Source organism: Dama dama, chromosome 5, assembly GCF_033118175.1.
Source record: "Dama dama isolate Ldn47 chromosome 5, ASM3311817v1, whole genome shotgun sequence".
Lineage (NCBI taxonomy): Eukaryota > Metazoa > Chordata > Mammalia > Artiodactyla > Cervidae > Dama > Dama dama.
In genome coordinates this window covers 53964939-53981813 of record NC_083685.1, presented here as the reverse complement: position 1 = coordinate 53981813, position 16875 = coordinate 53964939, and positions in this window count along the sequence as shown.

The window sequence follows — 16875 nt, the reverse complement described above, 5'->3', positions numbered from 1 at the left end:
GTTGGGAAGGGACCCATCAATTTTATGTTTTCAGAAAAGGAGAACGCTAAAGATATGCAGATGACACCACCCTTATGACAGAAAGTGAAGAAGAACTAAAGACCCTCCTGATGAAAGTGAAAGAGGAAAGTGAAAAAGTTGGCTCAACATTCAGAAAACTAAGATCGTGGCATCCGGAGTTCCCATCACCTCATGGCAAATAGATGGGGAAACAGTAGAAACAGTGGCTGACTTTATTTTTCTGTCCTCCAAAATCACTGCAGATGGTGATTGCAGCCATGAAATTAAAAGACGCTTACTCCTTGGAAGGAAAGTTATGACCAACCTAGACAGCATATTAAAAAGCAGAGACATTACTTTTTACTTTGCCAACAAAGGTCCGTCTAGGCAAGGCTATGGTTTTTCAAGTGGTCATGTATGGAAGTGAGAGTTGGACTATAAAGAAAGCTGAGTGCCGAAAAATTGATGCTTTTGAACTGTGGTGTTGGAGAAAACTCTTGAGAGTCCCTTGGACAGCAAGGCGACCCAACCAGTCCATCCTAAAGGAGATAAGTCCTGGGTGTTCATTGGAAGGACTCATGCTGAAGCTGAAACTCCAATACTTTGGCCACCTGATGAGAAGAGCTGACTCATTGGAAAAGACCCTGATGCTGGGAAAGATTGAGGGCAGGAGGAGAAGGGGACGACAGAGGATGAAATGGTTGGATGGCATCACCGACTCCACGGATATCAGTTTGGGTGGACTCCGGGAGTTGGTGATGGACAGGGAGGCCTGGCGTACTGCGGTTCATGGGGTCGCAAAGAGTCAGACACGACTGAACAACTGAACTGAACTGAACTGAAAGGAAGAGATAAGTCTAAAAGGAAAAAGAAACTCACAACCTGGTACTGGATCAGGTACAAACAGAAAATTCTTGCTTAATTCTTCTGGAAACTTTTTTGTCCCCACACAACCACTTGACATGTTTGCTGCACAAACTGGACCTTTAGTTGCCAGTGAAGTTCTGCACTACCCTCCTTTGTCTGTTTCCACTGGCCTCTGGAATTCCAGTCTTTTGTGAACAAATTCTTCTACATTCTGGATCTCTAGTGTGATCTTCCTGTCTTTAGCTGAGACATAATATCCTCTCCCTCCCAGAGGCTGCTTGCTTTAAACTTTAAAGTGAAGATGGCTTATTTTTCCACACTTCCTTTATGTCTTGGTTAGGAGCTTAGGGTCTGTCTGTCCCCTTGCTCCCCAGTGACCTACTTGGATAATCCCTGCTCCTTTTTATGTAGCCATGCCACTTTTTCTCCTTCCTTGTTGCTTTGTGTTACTCTCTCCTTACTGATGAAAATCTTTGGTTCCAACTTTGGCCGTCACCCGAAGTCACATGAACATCTAAATGAAAGGCCTGTCCTCTTGGGCTCTGGCTTTCATCTCCAGTAGCCATCCTCTCTGCTCCAGGACGGGCACTCACTGCCATGACTGTACCACAGGACTTGTCATCAGGTAGAACGACTGAAATCCAAAATTCAAATGTTTAACCATCCAACCTCCTATATTGTCAACTCTCTCAATTGTCCCTAATGAAGACTTGGAATCACTTCATCCTTCTCTTTTCTCGGTATCAATATATTCTTTTCTTCCCCAGCTTTTAAAATACAGTTCATCATTTCACTCACAATTTTCCTTTTTTTTTTTTTTTTCTGAGCTGGAACATGCCGAATTCTGTTAATTCAACAACTTGCCTTTTCTTTCCTACACTGAAATTCTGAGTGTTATTATAGAGGGAAAAAAGCATGTAATCATGATTCTACTTTAAATCCAAAGTCACTGATATTTTCAGGTCTCCCAAAATTGCCCTGCTAGCCTTCTATGTTTTCCTAATCAAGCCTATCATTCTCATTTTCCATGAGGACTTTAGAATCTCCCCTTTCATCAAACTTCTACCACTTCATCAATTTTAGCAAATATTATTGCTTCCTTTCTCACAGAGGAAATGGAATAGTATTGGTAACAACTAAACAATACTGTTTCATGCTCTTGGCATTCTAATTACTTTACATGTATATCTTTAACTCCTAATTTTACACATGATGAAACTAGGTCAGAGAGACTGTGCAACTTGCTTCAGTATTATACAGATGATTTAGCTTGTAATATTGTCTATTGTAGTAGTTTTAAAATTTTCTTAAATTTGGTCTCAGGATCCCTTAAAAACTCTTAATTAAATCTTGAGAATTTTAACAAACTGTTGTTTATGTAGATCATAGTCAATTGATATTTACCGTACAAAAAAACTTGGACTTCCCAGGTGGCACTGGTGGTACAGAACCTGCCTGCCAGTGGAGGGACATGAGAGACCAGGGTTCAGTTCCTCATCAGGAAGATCCCCTGGAGGAGGCGTGGCAATCCACTTCAGTATTCTTGTCTGGAGAATCCCCATGGACAGAGGAGCCTGGCAGGCTACAGTCCAAAGAGTCTCAAAGAGTTGAACACACACATATATGAAAAATAAAACATAAAATTTTAGCTGTTCATTTATTGGAAATTATCCTGATAAGTCTATCACATATTAGCATGAATAGCATATTTCATGCTAAAAATAACCATATTTTCCCAAATATAAAACAGGAGAGTGGTACTGTTTTACAATTTTGCAAATGTCTTTCTTATAAAGCTTAATAGTGAAAGTGTCATGTCCAACTCTCTGCAACTCCATGGACTGTAGCCTACCAGGCCCCTCTGTCCATGAGATTCTTTGGGCAAGAATACTGGAATGGGGTAGCCATTCTGTTTTACGGGGGATCTTTCTGACCCAGGGATCAAATCCTGGTCCCCTGCATCGCAGGCAGATTCTTTACCTTCTGAGATACCAGGGAAGCCCAAAGCTTAAAAGAAGGCAGATAAATTCCTGTATCTGTCATTCCATTGAGAAATGTTTTGATGTTTCCATTATTCCTACAAATAGTTAGTCAAGGAAATTGCAAAAAACACTCTAGGGGAAGGCTGGGGAAATTATTACGATGTACATCTTTTATGATATTTCAAGGCCTTCTTCCTGTGGATATGATTTTTCTCTATTGATGGTTTCCAGATCCAAAAACTGGCTCAGACTTTAAAGCTGAGCAAGGAATTGTGACTCATTATTAGAGCATTTTTCTCTGGCTCCTGGTTGGGCACTCCCTTGATTTCTTTTGAATGTACAAACTGAGTGGTCTCCCTGTTTGCCGTCCACCCTTATTACTCTCAGAGATACCACATTCTCTTATCCATCTCCCTAATCTTTTTATTTTACATTAAAGGATAGCAGATTATGGGCTTCCCAGATGTCACAGTGATACAAAGAATCCACTTGCCAATGCAAGAGATGTGAATTAGATCCCTGGGTCAGGAAGATCTCCTGGGGAAGGAGATGGCAACTCACTCCAGTATTTTTGCTCGGGAAACCCCAGGGACTGAGGGACCTGGTGGGCTACAGTCCATGGGATAGCAAATGAGTTGGACAGGACTTAGCAACTAAACAGCAACAATCTTCTGATGATCAGACCCTTCTCCCTCACTGCCACCCTCTTCTTGTCACTCACTGCAGTATGTGCCAGGTTACATTGTAACTTGAGTCAAGTTATGACCCAGTAACAGGGGCTGGGGGTGGGGAGAGGCAGTGGCAGGCAGATCCTGAAGGGAGCACATGTTGCACTTCAAGGAGGAGGCCTCTGCGTGGTTTTAAGCCAAGGGGAGCACTAGCCATTGATCAGGAAAGTTGGACTCTGTTTTCAGACTCAGGGGGTTCAGGAGAATCCAAGGATTCAAGACGTCCAGGTGTCACAACCTAGCCCATTGCATCAGAGCTTCTTTTTTCCAAGCCAGCACTCTGATGTGGCATGGCCAACCTGGCTGGGTTGTGTGGTGGTTAATGTTCTCTGGAGCTCTGCCATCCTTAGGATTAAGTATTGGGCCTGTTCCTCAGCTCTTTCTGCCCTCCTACTTCAGGAGATGAAAGCCTCTTTCTTTGCTACTAATTTTTTTCTTTACTTTTTTACTCTTAGATTCTTAATAGCCTTTAATCATTCTCAACTTTTTTACTTTTTCCAAAAAATCAATTTTGCTTAAGCCAGTTTCCTTGTTCTTAAGATGACTAGTTCACTTGTATTTCTTAAACGCCTGATATGTTACACCCACTACTAGTATGTTACCTTCCATTCGAATATATCCCAGTTCACTACTGATAAAAATTTTAATTATTGCACTGTTTGTTACCTTGTGCCAAAGTCCATCTGTTGTTCATCTGTCTTCAGTGAAGAGGTCTACACTGTCAGTCAGGGGACTAATGATTCAAGTTTAAAATTCCATATTAGCTCCTATTTTTTTGGTTCAACCGTGACATCAATCAACTTGGGATGTCTTCCCTGAGTCCAAGATGAGTGTAAGGAGTTTGTTAGGGAATGCTTTGGGAACATCACATGAGGAAGGGGTGGTAGCCACAGTGGATGAAGGGAAGAGTTGGCCTACATTATGGTCTCAGTGAAGAGTTTGACTTTGAACCTGGCATGTTCCTTCAGAGTCGAGGGAGGGGACTCAGCCTTTATACACCTGAGGCATCAGCCACTGGATGTGGGCTGACAAGGGAAGCCGGTGTAAACCTTGGACTAGACTACTCCTTAGAAGGGCTGACAACTGGGCTTTGTCAGCTTGTTGTACTACCGGCAGCTCAGTCCTTCACTTCTGAAGAGGAATCTGGGTGGTGGCTTCCAGTATTCATTACAAAGAGTGATGACAGAATCAAGAAATGTTCAGAAAAGGACAAAGAAACCTTATCATTCACAGACCCTCACTGAAAGAATTCCAAAGAGGGTGCTTCAGGAAGATGCAAACAGAATTCAGAAGGAAGGAGGGGATGCGAAAAGTCATAGACTGAAATCAGTTCCTTTGACATAGGACATGTGCAATGTGTTCACATGTGCTCAGTTGCCTGGGCGTATCCAACTCTTTGGGACCCCATGGACTGTAGCCCGTGAGGCTCCTCTGTCCATGGTATTTTCCAGGAAGGAATCCTGGAGTGGGGTGCCATTTCTTGTTCCAGAGAATCTGCCTGACCCAGGGATCGAACCCTAGTCTCTTGCATTTCCTGTACTGGCAGGCACGTTCTTTACCACTGGCAAATCAAAAAACAGAATCTGTACAAAGCAACTATAATATAAACAAATTGAATATGAAAACTATGAGGAACTGAAATATTCTCCAAATTCGATGCAATTGAAATCAAATCCTGAGACAGATTTTTAAGTGGAATCTTATTAATTAATCCTAAAATTCTTATAGATAAGTGAAGAGACAGGAACAGCTCACATCATTTTAAACACCAGCAGAAGAGAATACCTTTATTATAAAGTTCCAGTAATAAAACAGGTATCAGCAAATAGACTGATGTGACTGAATAGAAAACCTAGTTAAGGACTTATATACATATGGTGACTTGGTAAATGGTATAGGCTGCATTAGCCATCACTGACAAGAGATGTATGGCTATCCACCTGAAGGAAAATAAAATTAGATCCCTGTTTAACAGCATGCATAAAAATAAATTCCAGATGGATCAAAGATCTAAATATACAAAGAAAAATTATAAAGCTATTGTAAGAAAATATAGGAGAATGCCATTATATTATCAAGGTACAAGTGATTTCTTAAATAGGTCACGAAAAAGCAAAAATTAAAGAAGATAAATAATGCACATAATTTAAAATGTAAAACTTCAGCAAGACACCACAAGTAAAGTGATACGACAAACCATGTATTTGGAGGTTGAATTTGATACCCACCTCACTAAAAGAAAATTTACATACAGACTCAATGAATCAGTTAAGAACCACCATTCAGTGTGTGTTAGTTGGTCAGTCGTATCTAACTCTTCGCAATCTCATGGACTGTAGCCTGCTAGGCTCCTCTGTCCATGGGATTCTCCAGGCACGAATACTGGAATGGGTTGTCATTTCCTTCTCCAACAGTTCAGTGAGAAAACCACAAACAACCCAAAAGAATTACAGGTAAAAGCTATAAAGAGAAAATTTCATAGAAGAAGAAATCTAAACAACATTAAAAATATCCAATTCAATAATGCAGTGGAGGATTATTTTGCACACATCTGATTAGCCAAAATTAAAAAGCCTGGCAATGCAAAAAACTGAGGAAAGGTGGAGAAACAAATTTTAAGCAGTTCTGGTAGGAGCATAAATTGTTAAACCTATAGCACTCTTCTTAATAGCAAAAATTTTTAAACAACCTATCTTAATTAGAAAAGTAATAAGTTATATGCAATCTATATAGAAATTAAAGTTTATGAACTTAATCTATAAGCATCAACATGGGTAATCCCAAAACATTATGTCAAAGAAAAAAGCAAATTGAAGTAACTGTTTATGTAAAATTGTAACACAAAAGACCAATTGTATACATAATCTATGGATACATACATATGTAGTAAAAGTACCAAAACATCTATAAAAATGATATTAACTTCAGGTTTTTATTACTTCTAGTGAGGGAAAGGAAACAGATGAATGATGAATTGTACTTTTAGTTGTCAGAGCAATACTAATTTAAAAACATATGTAACAACATGACACTTGCCAGAAAGAAATGTTAAAATTTAAAAGACTGACAATACCAAGTGTTGGTAAAATGTGGAGCAACTGGAACTATTATTCAGTTTGGGGAGTGTGAACTGGGTAAATTTTTGAAAATCATTTAGCATTATGTACTAAATGCATATTTGCATTTACTAAAGTATGTGCAAAAAATGTTCATAGCAGCAGCCCCCATTCATTTGCAGTAGCCCCCAAACTGAAAATAGACTGACTAAAAATAGACTTCTCTCTCAACAGAAGAAGGGATAAATGGGTTGAGACATATTCATATAACAAAGTATTATACACCAACAAGAATAAACAAACTACAACTTCATGTAACAGTATAGAATAATCTCACAAAATAATGCTAAACAAGAAACCAGCAATGAACAAGAAGTCAGGAATGGGAAAATATATATATATATAATTCCCTTTATATAAAGCAAAAATAGTCAAAACTCATGAGGTTAGAAATCAGAACAGCGGTTCCCTTTGGGAGAAGGCAGCAACTGGAAGAGTTCACAAGTAGGGTTTCTGGAGAGCTGGGAATCTTCTGCCTATGACAGTGTTTAAAGTCTGAACATTCCTCAGCCTGTAATTTGTGATTGATGCCATTTATACATGTAATAGTTTGTTACAAGTTTTGTAAAGAAGTATCAGTTAAAACTAGAGGCAGAAAACCTCAATGAAAGTTTTCAAAGTAGCCATACTACAACATTTCCTGGCATCAATAGAAAATAATATTTATAGGATACACTTCTCTGGTGGTGCTAATGGTAAAGAGCCACCATTGGTGGCGCCAATTCAGGAGATGCAAGAGACACAGGTTTGATCCTGGGTTGGAAAGATCCCCTGGAGTAGGAAAAGGCAACCCACTCCAGTATTCTTGCCTGGAAAATCCCATGGACAGAGGAACCTGGTGGGCTACAGTCCATGGGGTCACAAAGAGTCGGACAGGACTGAAGCAGCTGAACGTACAGGCACTGTGGTAAACAGGGTGGATCTATTTGTTGCCCAAGGTAACTCTTTTTGTGACTTTTTCCCCCCTTTTCATTTTCTTCTTTTTTGGTGAGAAGGTAAAAATGCCTACTCATTTATCTTCCTGAGAGAATTATTCTTTTCATTTTCGTAACAGGCACCTCTCAAATTTATTTTTTCTAGAAGCAAGAGGATTTTCCATTTCTGTTCCAACTCAAGGGCCCAGATAGAGGCCCACTTGCAACTTATCTGTAGCATAGAAATGTGCTGGGGTAGATAGTTTGAGGCTTCTGAACTACGAGATTCCTTAACCTGCACATTTAAGGGCTTTCAGTTTGGCTTCCTTTCATTTTAATTATGAAAACCAGTATTTGCTTTTTAGTTCAGAAAATCACCTTCCAATTTCAGACACCTGTGTGCTCATCTTTTGTGTATCCATCTATCCTCAAGAATCAGGAGGGAAGTGATTGGATTCCATAAAATAACTGAAGGACTGATGCCCCCTCAGTTCTTTTAAGCATCACATTTTTTAGTTAGGCTAATGGGTGTGTGTGCTCGGTCAAGTCCAACTCTGTGACCCCATGGACTGTAGCTCACCAGGCTCCTCTGTCCATGGAATTTTCCAATAAATGATCCTTAACAAATGGCTTGTGTCTTTTGGAAAAGTCTTAGAGCATCCATAACCATCTAGCAAATTATTTCTCCTTTTTTCACTTAATCACACCCTGTTATCCACTGGTCCAAGTTATTATAAGGAAATCTCCAAGTACACTGACCTGTTAGGTTAGAGAAGAGAATTAGGGTTTCTAAGTATCTAATGCCTGTATAGTCTTTCATTGTTTGCTAAGATTTTCACAATCATTATGATATTTAATACACATAGAAACAATTTATTGTAAAGTAGATGTTATCCCCACTTTACAAATAAGAATGCTGAAATTTTACTGTATCAGTCACGACAAATGATACCTATTTGAAATTGAATTCAGCATCTTTCTGTCCAAATTGATGCCCTCTTACTGGTTTCTTAACTCAGTGAACTCAGTGCCCTGATCTGCTTAAGCCAGAAATTTGTGAGTGAATGCAGACGCTCTCCTATCCATCAATATAATCACTAAACCTTTGTAACATGACTTCCAAGTTATCTGTCAGGATCATTCTCTCAGTAAATCCAGATCATCTATTTCTGGAAGGATGTCTGAAGAAACTCTAATGACAGAACACTCTGGATTCTGGATAAAGCAAAAGTAAACACATTAAAAAAAACTTTCTCCAGGGCATGATTAAACTGAAAGTCATAGAAGTTCAAGGAGCCTGGGAAGAATGAGAGGGTGGGAATCCAGAGAGTAAGGAAGCCCCAGTGCTGACATTAGGCTGGGCCCATGTGAAAACCTGAGTGACCTAGAACTTAGAGTCTAGCGAATAACATGCACCCTGGAGACAAGGGCCCTGTGGCCAAGAAGAGTAGGATATTGGGTGACACTGTTACATAAAGCTGGGACAAGACCCTAGTACAAAAACAAAGTTAAAAAAAATCTTGCCACTTATAAATGTCACATTGGGCTTGAAAATATGTGAGTTATTTTCAAATATCTTTTGATGTTGATTTCTAACATAGTTCCACAGTGATAAGAGAACAGATTCTGTAGGATTTCAATACTCTTAGCCCATGAAATTTTTGCACCTTGTTCTATGGCCCTGGATATGTTCCAGTGTCTCCTAATTTATACTCTACGGGAACTGGAATAGAATTTGTATTCTGTTGTGTGAAAGTTGTATAAATCTTAATCATGCTGAATTGGTTCATGGTGCTTTTCAGGTCTACTGTACCCTTAACTTTTCTTTATATTCATTCTATTCATTTTTTAGAGTTTGATATTGAAACTCCAAGTAAAATCTTAATTTATCTACTTAAAAAAGAATTACAATATATAATGGAACTATATGTAACTTTGTTCTATAGTTTTCCAGACTCCTGTAAGTGTGTTATCATACTTTCATAATTTAAAAAAAAAAAAAATCTTGCCACCTAGAGGAAGATGGGAGGGCTAATTCCCTGTGTCCCCTTTGTCTCTTAGTAGAGTGGGAAGAAATAAAAATTAAAAGCACCACAAGAGAATTCCTAAACAGAAGCCCACCTCCAAGTAATAGTAGGTTTGATTTTAAGGCTTCCCTTGCTGTCTTTACAGTGAAATAAGAGTAGCAAATAGGAGCAAGCATGGACTTCATAACATTTCTAAAGTTCAGCATCCCTGGCTGGAGGTTACTAAACCCCTTCCCCACAAGGCTCACTGGGACAATTAGGAATGTGCTCTGTATGGGTACTTAGCACAGTTGCCTCTGCAAAGGAGAGGATTAGTGCAGAGTTCTTTCTTCCTTGGCTTCCTTGCTATGGCTCAGCACCTTCTTATCCATTAGTCCCCCCCCCTGCTCCTTGAGACCTCAGGCCTCCAAGGGTCTTCAGTGGGTCCTTCAGGGTATTCAGTGAGGTACTGTCTTTGTAGCACTGAGGACTCTGGGAGCACTGATGGGAAACAGTGGAATCATATTGGATGGTTACAGGTTATCATGTGTAGGCTCAACTCAAAATCAGCTAGTCAGTTCAGTCACTCAGTCACGTCCAACTCTTTGTGACCCCATGGACTGCAGCATGCCAGGCTTCCCTGTCCATCACCACCTCCCGAAGCTTACTCAAACTCATGTCCATAAATCAACGAAGCATCCTCTTTTTTTCAAGTTTCCTCTCTGATTAAGTTCTACCCTTTGCTTTAGAAATAATCATTATTACCACTCTGCCTGAATGTGGAGCTTCCAATTAAATGAGTTTTTAAAAAATTAATTAAAATATTGACAGTGAAGATCATATAGCCAAGTCAAATGGCCCTATCTATCAAAACTGAAAAGTCAATTACTGTTAATTTTGAACACAGAATGTGATCTTTATCCAATATATAGCCATCTGCATGGCAATAGTTACCAGATGTCCAAAAAAATTAAGGCATATTAAAATAAATGAGAATAGCTAAAGGGATAGTTGATTCTATTACTTTTCTACTTGGGGATTAGTGGGAAAACAATGCATAGATAACTTTCAATGCCTTTAGAACAGACTCAGTATAATAAAAGTTGAAGTACATTAATGGTTGCACTTGGAGGAAATAACCAGGCATGATTATAAATGGAATCAGATAATTTTCTAACTAGAAGTGTAAAATGTGGTAATCTAGATGCATATCTAATATCAGATAATAGCTATTGACTTAAATTACAGTTTCACTTCTTTTTGAATAGGATCAAATTATACCTTCAATAAAAATTTCTTGAAATAACAAGCCTAGATGTATTTCATCTCCAGCTGCTTCCATAATTAACCATGATAAAGCAAAACACTTTAAATTACCAAACATAAAATAAATGGGATTTGTGACTGTGATTTTTTTCTAAAGACTGCTACTTAAATATGTTACGACAACAATTAAAAGTTACATCAAAATCAGATATGAAATACATCAGTAGGGAACTGCATTCAGTATATGTAACTGAAAATCCAAATAATAGTGAATAAAACAAGATAGTCTGTTTTTCTCTGTGTTACAGGAAGTTCAGAATGGGTACAAAAATTTATGCCAAAGTCTTTGGAATTCTTTTGGCCAAGCTCTCAAAGAACCTTTTAGATAGGAAAATTGAGGAAGGGAGAAAAGTCAAAATGACCTACAAGGTTGAGTTAACTTCTGTCAATGGTTTTCCTGAAACACAATCAGTGACTCTGGATTCTGATAATTGACCAGAATTGAATGATATGAGCAAGCCTGGTTGCTATTAAGATTGGCAAATACAGTTTTTCAGCTGGACACATTACAACCCTGAATAAAATTGAGGTCAATTATTAAAGGAGAAATGGATAATGAATATTAAGCAGGAAACTAGCAGTTTCAGCCATATCTTGATTTTTTATATTCCACAAGGTATGAAATGTGAAAGCTTTAAGGGGGGATTGAAAAGACAATGCGGGTCAAAATAGGAAACAGTGCTCTTTAAAAATCTCTTCCTGTACAAAACGACTAGATCTTGCATGCCACTTAATTTCTAGTGCATTGCTGAGTTCACAGGAAATAAGGAAAATCTCTAACACCATCTCCTCCCTTTCCCTGGGAAAGAAAAAAAGCTGGAACCGCAATTAGCTTGTTAAAAAGTAAGCTAAAATGAAAGGGATGTTTGTCTGAGGGCCAGAACCAGCACCCGCAGGTCACATCTGAGACTAAGCCTCTTGCCAGCAATCAGCTCAAGGAGCTCAATCAGAAGCTCAGGTTTTAACCTGGGTCCTTGAAGACGGCAAATGTGGCTCCAGGTCGGTGGTTTGCCTGGACTTCAACAAAAAGCAAATGTAATACTTGCTGAAGGAAAGAATTGCCAACGTAGGTCTCCAGGTTGTCCAAAGCATGGATTAAAATCAGCTAAGCGCGAGATAGCAATAGAAGATGAACAAATATCCACAGAAGTGATCTAAATACTAAAAAAAAAAAAAAAAAAAAACTACAAGAGTGATTCATCACATTAACAGCTTAAAGAAAAAAAGAATATTGTCATCTCACTAGCTGCAGAAAAACACTTATCACTCATTTGTGATTCTAAACATGCCCATACAACTTATAAATTCTCTTACCATTTCTAATCATGTTTCCTTGAATAATTTTGGCTTTTCTAAGTAGACAATGATTTCATCTGTGATTGATGATTTTTTTCTTCCTACCTTTCCTCTTATATCTTTTATTTTCTATTCTTCCCTTAATGAGCTAGATAAGACTTCAAGTATAATGTTGAATAGAAGCCAAGATAGAGGGCATCTCTGGTTTCTGATTTTAAAAAGAATGCTTTTATCAGATTGTCATTTAAAAGATGTTTGCAATTACAGGTTTTAGTAGATACCGGGTTTTTTGGCAGTGGTGGGGGGAGGGGGTTGGGAGTGTGTGTGTAGATTAAGAATGTTTCTATTACTAAGAGATTTGGTTTTAACCATGAATCAGTGATGAAATCATGAACTCTTAAAAATAAATTTAAATTTTTAAAGAAAAGCAGCCTAGCAGAAAAATGAGCTAAAAATATGAACAGGCAATTCATAGACATGAAACACAAATTGTGACTAAAATATAAGAAGTTATTTTTAACTTCGTTAATAATCAGATAATTTCACATCTCATCAAATACTCTAGACAAACTTTTGCACAAAGATACTAGGAAATGTGCACCAGAAGATTCATAGTAGCATAACAGCAAAATACTGCAAACCAGCCCTGGTGTTCATCAGCAGGAGAATGGATTAATAAATTGTTACCTATTCACCCACTGCAATATTATATGGTAGTGAAAATGAATGGACTAAAACCATATGCAGAACTGGTTAAATTTCAGAAATAGAATATTTACATACATTACATATATTGTTTTGCACATAGTGAGTATTAAATATTTTAAATGATAGTGATGTTAGTAGTAGAAGTAATGTAGACTCTGTGACCCCACGGACTGTAGCCCACCAGGCTCCTCTGTCCACGGGGATTCTCCAGGTAAGAATACTGGAGTGGGTTGTCATGCCCTCCTCCTCTTCCCAACCCAAGGGTCGAACCCAGGTCTCCTGCATTGCAGGCAGATTCTTTACCGACTGAGTCACCAGGGAAACCCATAAGTGGTGTTAGAAGGGGTGAGTTGCCACAGACCTTCTGGTGCACATTCTTGCAAGTCTGCCAAGAATGCAAAACCCTTTATCAGTGTCGTTTCTCAGGGTTATATTTGTGGTGAACTACCTTGAAGATTGAGGTAACATGTTTTACTGGACAAAGAGTAGGCTTGCTTCCATTTGCTAAACAAAAAGCAGAGCATTCCTCAAGCGCAGTGTTCTTTGGCTATGACACAAACCTACTGTGTGCGTAGCAGACCCCTGGCCCCTCCGCACCACTTCTATGAAATGTGACAATCAAGGGGGACCAATATGACCATCTGACACCTGGCCACTGCTGTGACATGAGGACTAAACTCCGCTGTCCCTGATCCAAGAGTCTTCTGTCTTCTGCCAACATCCATACACGATAACAAACTAACTTGTTAGCCTCCAAGTTAGGTAAAAACCTAGAAATTTCCTAGACCTTGACCGTAAGTTGGGAGACTAGAAAGACTCCATAAGCCCTTGACCCCGTTTAGTGCCTAACCAGCCAACTTGTTTTGGACTGTCACACAATCTCTATAGATTTTTCCATTCCTTTTATGTAAAAGGAGAAAATGGAACTAGCTTTTAGTATTCCATGATGTCATATTGTGTGAGTGCAGGGAAAAACATCTAGAGATGAAGAGTGAAGGTACCCATCCAGATAGAGTGGAGCTTTTTCAATTTCACTTTGTGTCTGAATCTTTGTCACTGAATGCTTTGGTGGATGGTGATTCTTTCCTCTTCCTGCTTCATTTTTCTTCATCTTTCTACATGTGGGTATTGATGCAATGGCAACAATGATGTACAGCCATGTGCCAGCCACTCAGGGCTGTTTTCCTTCTGTTCTTGTCTCTATATTGCACGAGCTAGAAGCCTAGTTTCTGGGTTAGATTCCACCAGTTACGTGAGATTCAGAGAGCGGAACAGAGGCAGAAACCATTATTATTCCTCCTGCAGAGCAAGGTAAGCATTCACTTTAGCAAGCAGTAGACATGAAGCTTTGCCAACTGCTTCCAGTCATTCTGAGAACAGCTCATTTTGGTACCACAGATAACTGAGATCATCAGCGGTGGTTTCTTGTCTTTCTTTCAATTTCCACATTTCATGAGAGGTGGCTTTGTTCACTTTTGTTTCTTCAACCCTTGTTTTTGTTATTGTTTTTTTTTAAAGTGCTTAATGCCTTATGTTAAATCCTTCCTACTGAAAATACCCGCAATGGTTTCTCTTTTACTGACTGAAACTTGTCTTACCAAAAAAAATAGATAAATTTTGAGGAAAAGCTGCTCTCAATTGATTTCTTTTCTCTCTCGTTATTGTCAAAACTTTAACAGTAAAAGTAGAAGTAAAGATTCTATTAGAATTTGTAGCTACATCTCTAAGTTTTCTATTGCTTCTGTAACATTTCCACAAATGTAGTGGCTTAATATAACGTTGGGGGGGGAGGTTGTTTTTGTTGTTGTTATTTTTTATTAAAGTGTTAGTCACTCAGTTGTGTCCAAATCTTTGCGACACCATGGACTGTAACCTCAGGAATTCTCCAAGCAAGAATATTAGAGTGGGTTGCCATTCCCTTCTCCAGGGGATCTTCCTGACCCAGGGACTGAACCTAGGTCTCCTGCATTGCAGACAGATTCTTTACTGCCTGAGCCATTATCAATTTAGTTCAGCTTAGTTGCTCAGTCGTGTCCGACTCTTTGTAACCCCAAAGACTGCAGCACGCCAGGCTTCCCTGTCCATCACCAACTCCCAAAGTTTACTCAAACTCATGTCCATCAAGTCGGTGATGCCATCCAACCATCTCATCCTCTGTCGTCCCCTTCTCCTTCCACCTTCAATCTTTCCCACCATCAGGGTCTTTTCCAATGACTCAGTTCTTTGCATCAGGTGGCCAAAATATTGGAGTTTGAGCTTCAGTGTCAGTCCTTCCAGTGAAGATACAGGACTGATTTCCTTCAGGATTGACTGGTTTGATCTCCTTGCAGTCCAAGAGACTCTCAAGAGTTTTCTCCAACATCACAGCTCAAAAGCATCAATTCTTCAGTGCTCAGCTTTCTTTATAGTCCAACTTTCACATCCATATATGACTACTGGAAAAAATCATAGCTTTGACTAGACAGACATTTGTCAGCAAAGTAATATCTGTTTTTTAATATGCTGTCTAGGTTGGTCATAGCTTTCCTTCCAAGGAGCAAACATCTTTTAATTTCTTGACTGCAGTCACCATCTGCAGTGATTTTGGAGCCCAAGAAAATAAAGTCTGTCACTGTTTCCATTGTTTCCCCATTTATTTGCCATGAAGTGATGGGATTGGCCTGAGCCATTATAGTTAATGTTTATTTTATTTATCATTTATTTTTGGCTGCATTGGGTCTTTGTTGCAGCGCATGGACTTTCTGTTTTTGTGGTGTTCAGGTTTCCCATCACAGTGGCTTTTCTTGTTTGGGAGCACAGGCTCTAGGGTGAGTGGGCTTCAGTAGTTGTGGTGTGTGGGCTTAGTTGCCCCACAGCATGTGGGATCTTGGTTCCCAGACCAGGAATCGAACTTGTGTCCCCTGCTTTGGCAGGCAGATTCTTACCACTGGACCACCAGGGAAGGCCCTGTTATTGTTTTTTAATCTTACAACTTCTATAGGTCAGAAGTCTGGGTAGGCTTAAATGGGTGTTTGTTTAGGGTTTCTCAAGGCTGAAATGAGAGAGTCATGCGGGCTGCATTCATTGGTCTGGAGTGTGGCTCACAGCTAACTCAGCTTGTCGGTTCAGCTCAGGTCCATGTGGTTGGACAACTGAGATCCTTGTGCATTTGATGGCCAGCCCCCAGCACTGGTCTCTACTCTTAGAGGCTGCCCACATTTGTGCTCGTGTTTTCCATGCGGCCCCCTCCAATAGCCGACAGGCATCAGGGCTGTCACTCACCTCTTCTGCTGCCTCTCTTTGACTCTGGCCAGAGCAGCTTCTCTGCTGTGCCTATTCAGATTGTTGTTGTTATTTAGTCACTAGGTTGTTTCTGACTCTTTTGCAAACCCATGGACTGCAGTCCACCAGGCTCTTCTGTTCACAGGATGTCCCAGGCAAGAATACTGGAGTGGGTTGCCATTTTCTTCTCCAGGGGACCTTCCTGATCCAGGGATTGAACCCCCATCTCCTGCACTGGCAGACAGACTCTTTACCACTAGGCCACCAGGAAAGCCTGCTGGGAAGCCCGCCTCCCCAGAAAATCTGAGATAATTTATCTTTAAGTATACCTGCCAAGTCTCTTATTCCAGGTCATATAACATAGTCATAGGTTCCGAGGATTCGAGCATGGTCACCTCTGCAAGGGGAGGGAAGGATTTTGTCCCCCACGCCACCTAAGCCTTTAAATGTTTTATCTTCTTCATCTGACAGCCTCACTTGAAAGCTTATGATCTGCCTTGACTGTGGGAATCTTCGTTAAACCCCAAAATTTGGTTTTTGGGCTTTGCTTTAAGTAGGAGTAAGAGTGGGAGAGACGGAAAGGCACTGCCAGTGCTTGATTTTCGGAAAGCAATGATATCAAAGCCGACTCAAAGTGACAGGAGAAAGGGCAAGAGTTCCAGGAGTGGTCA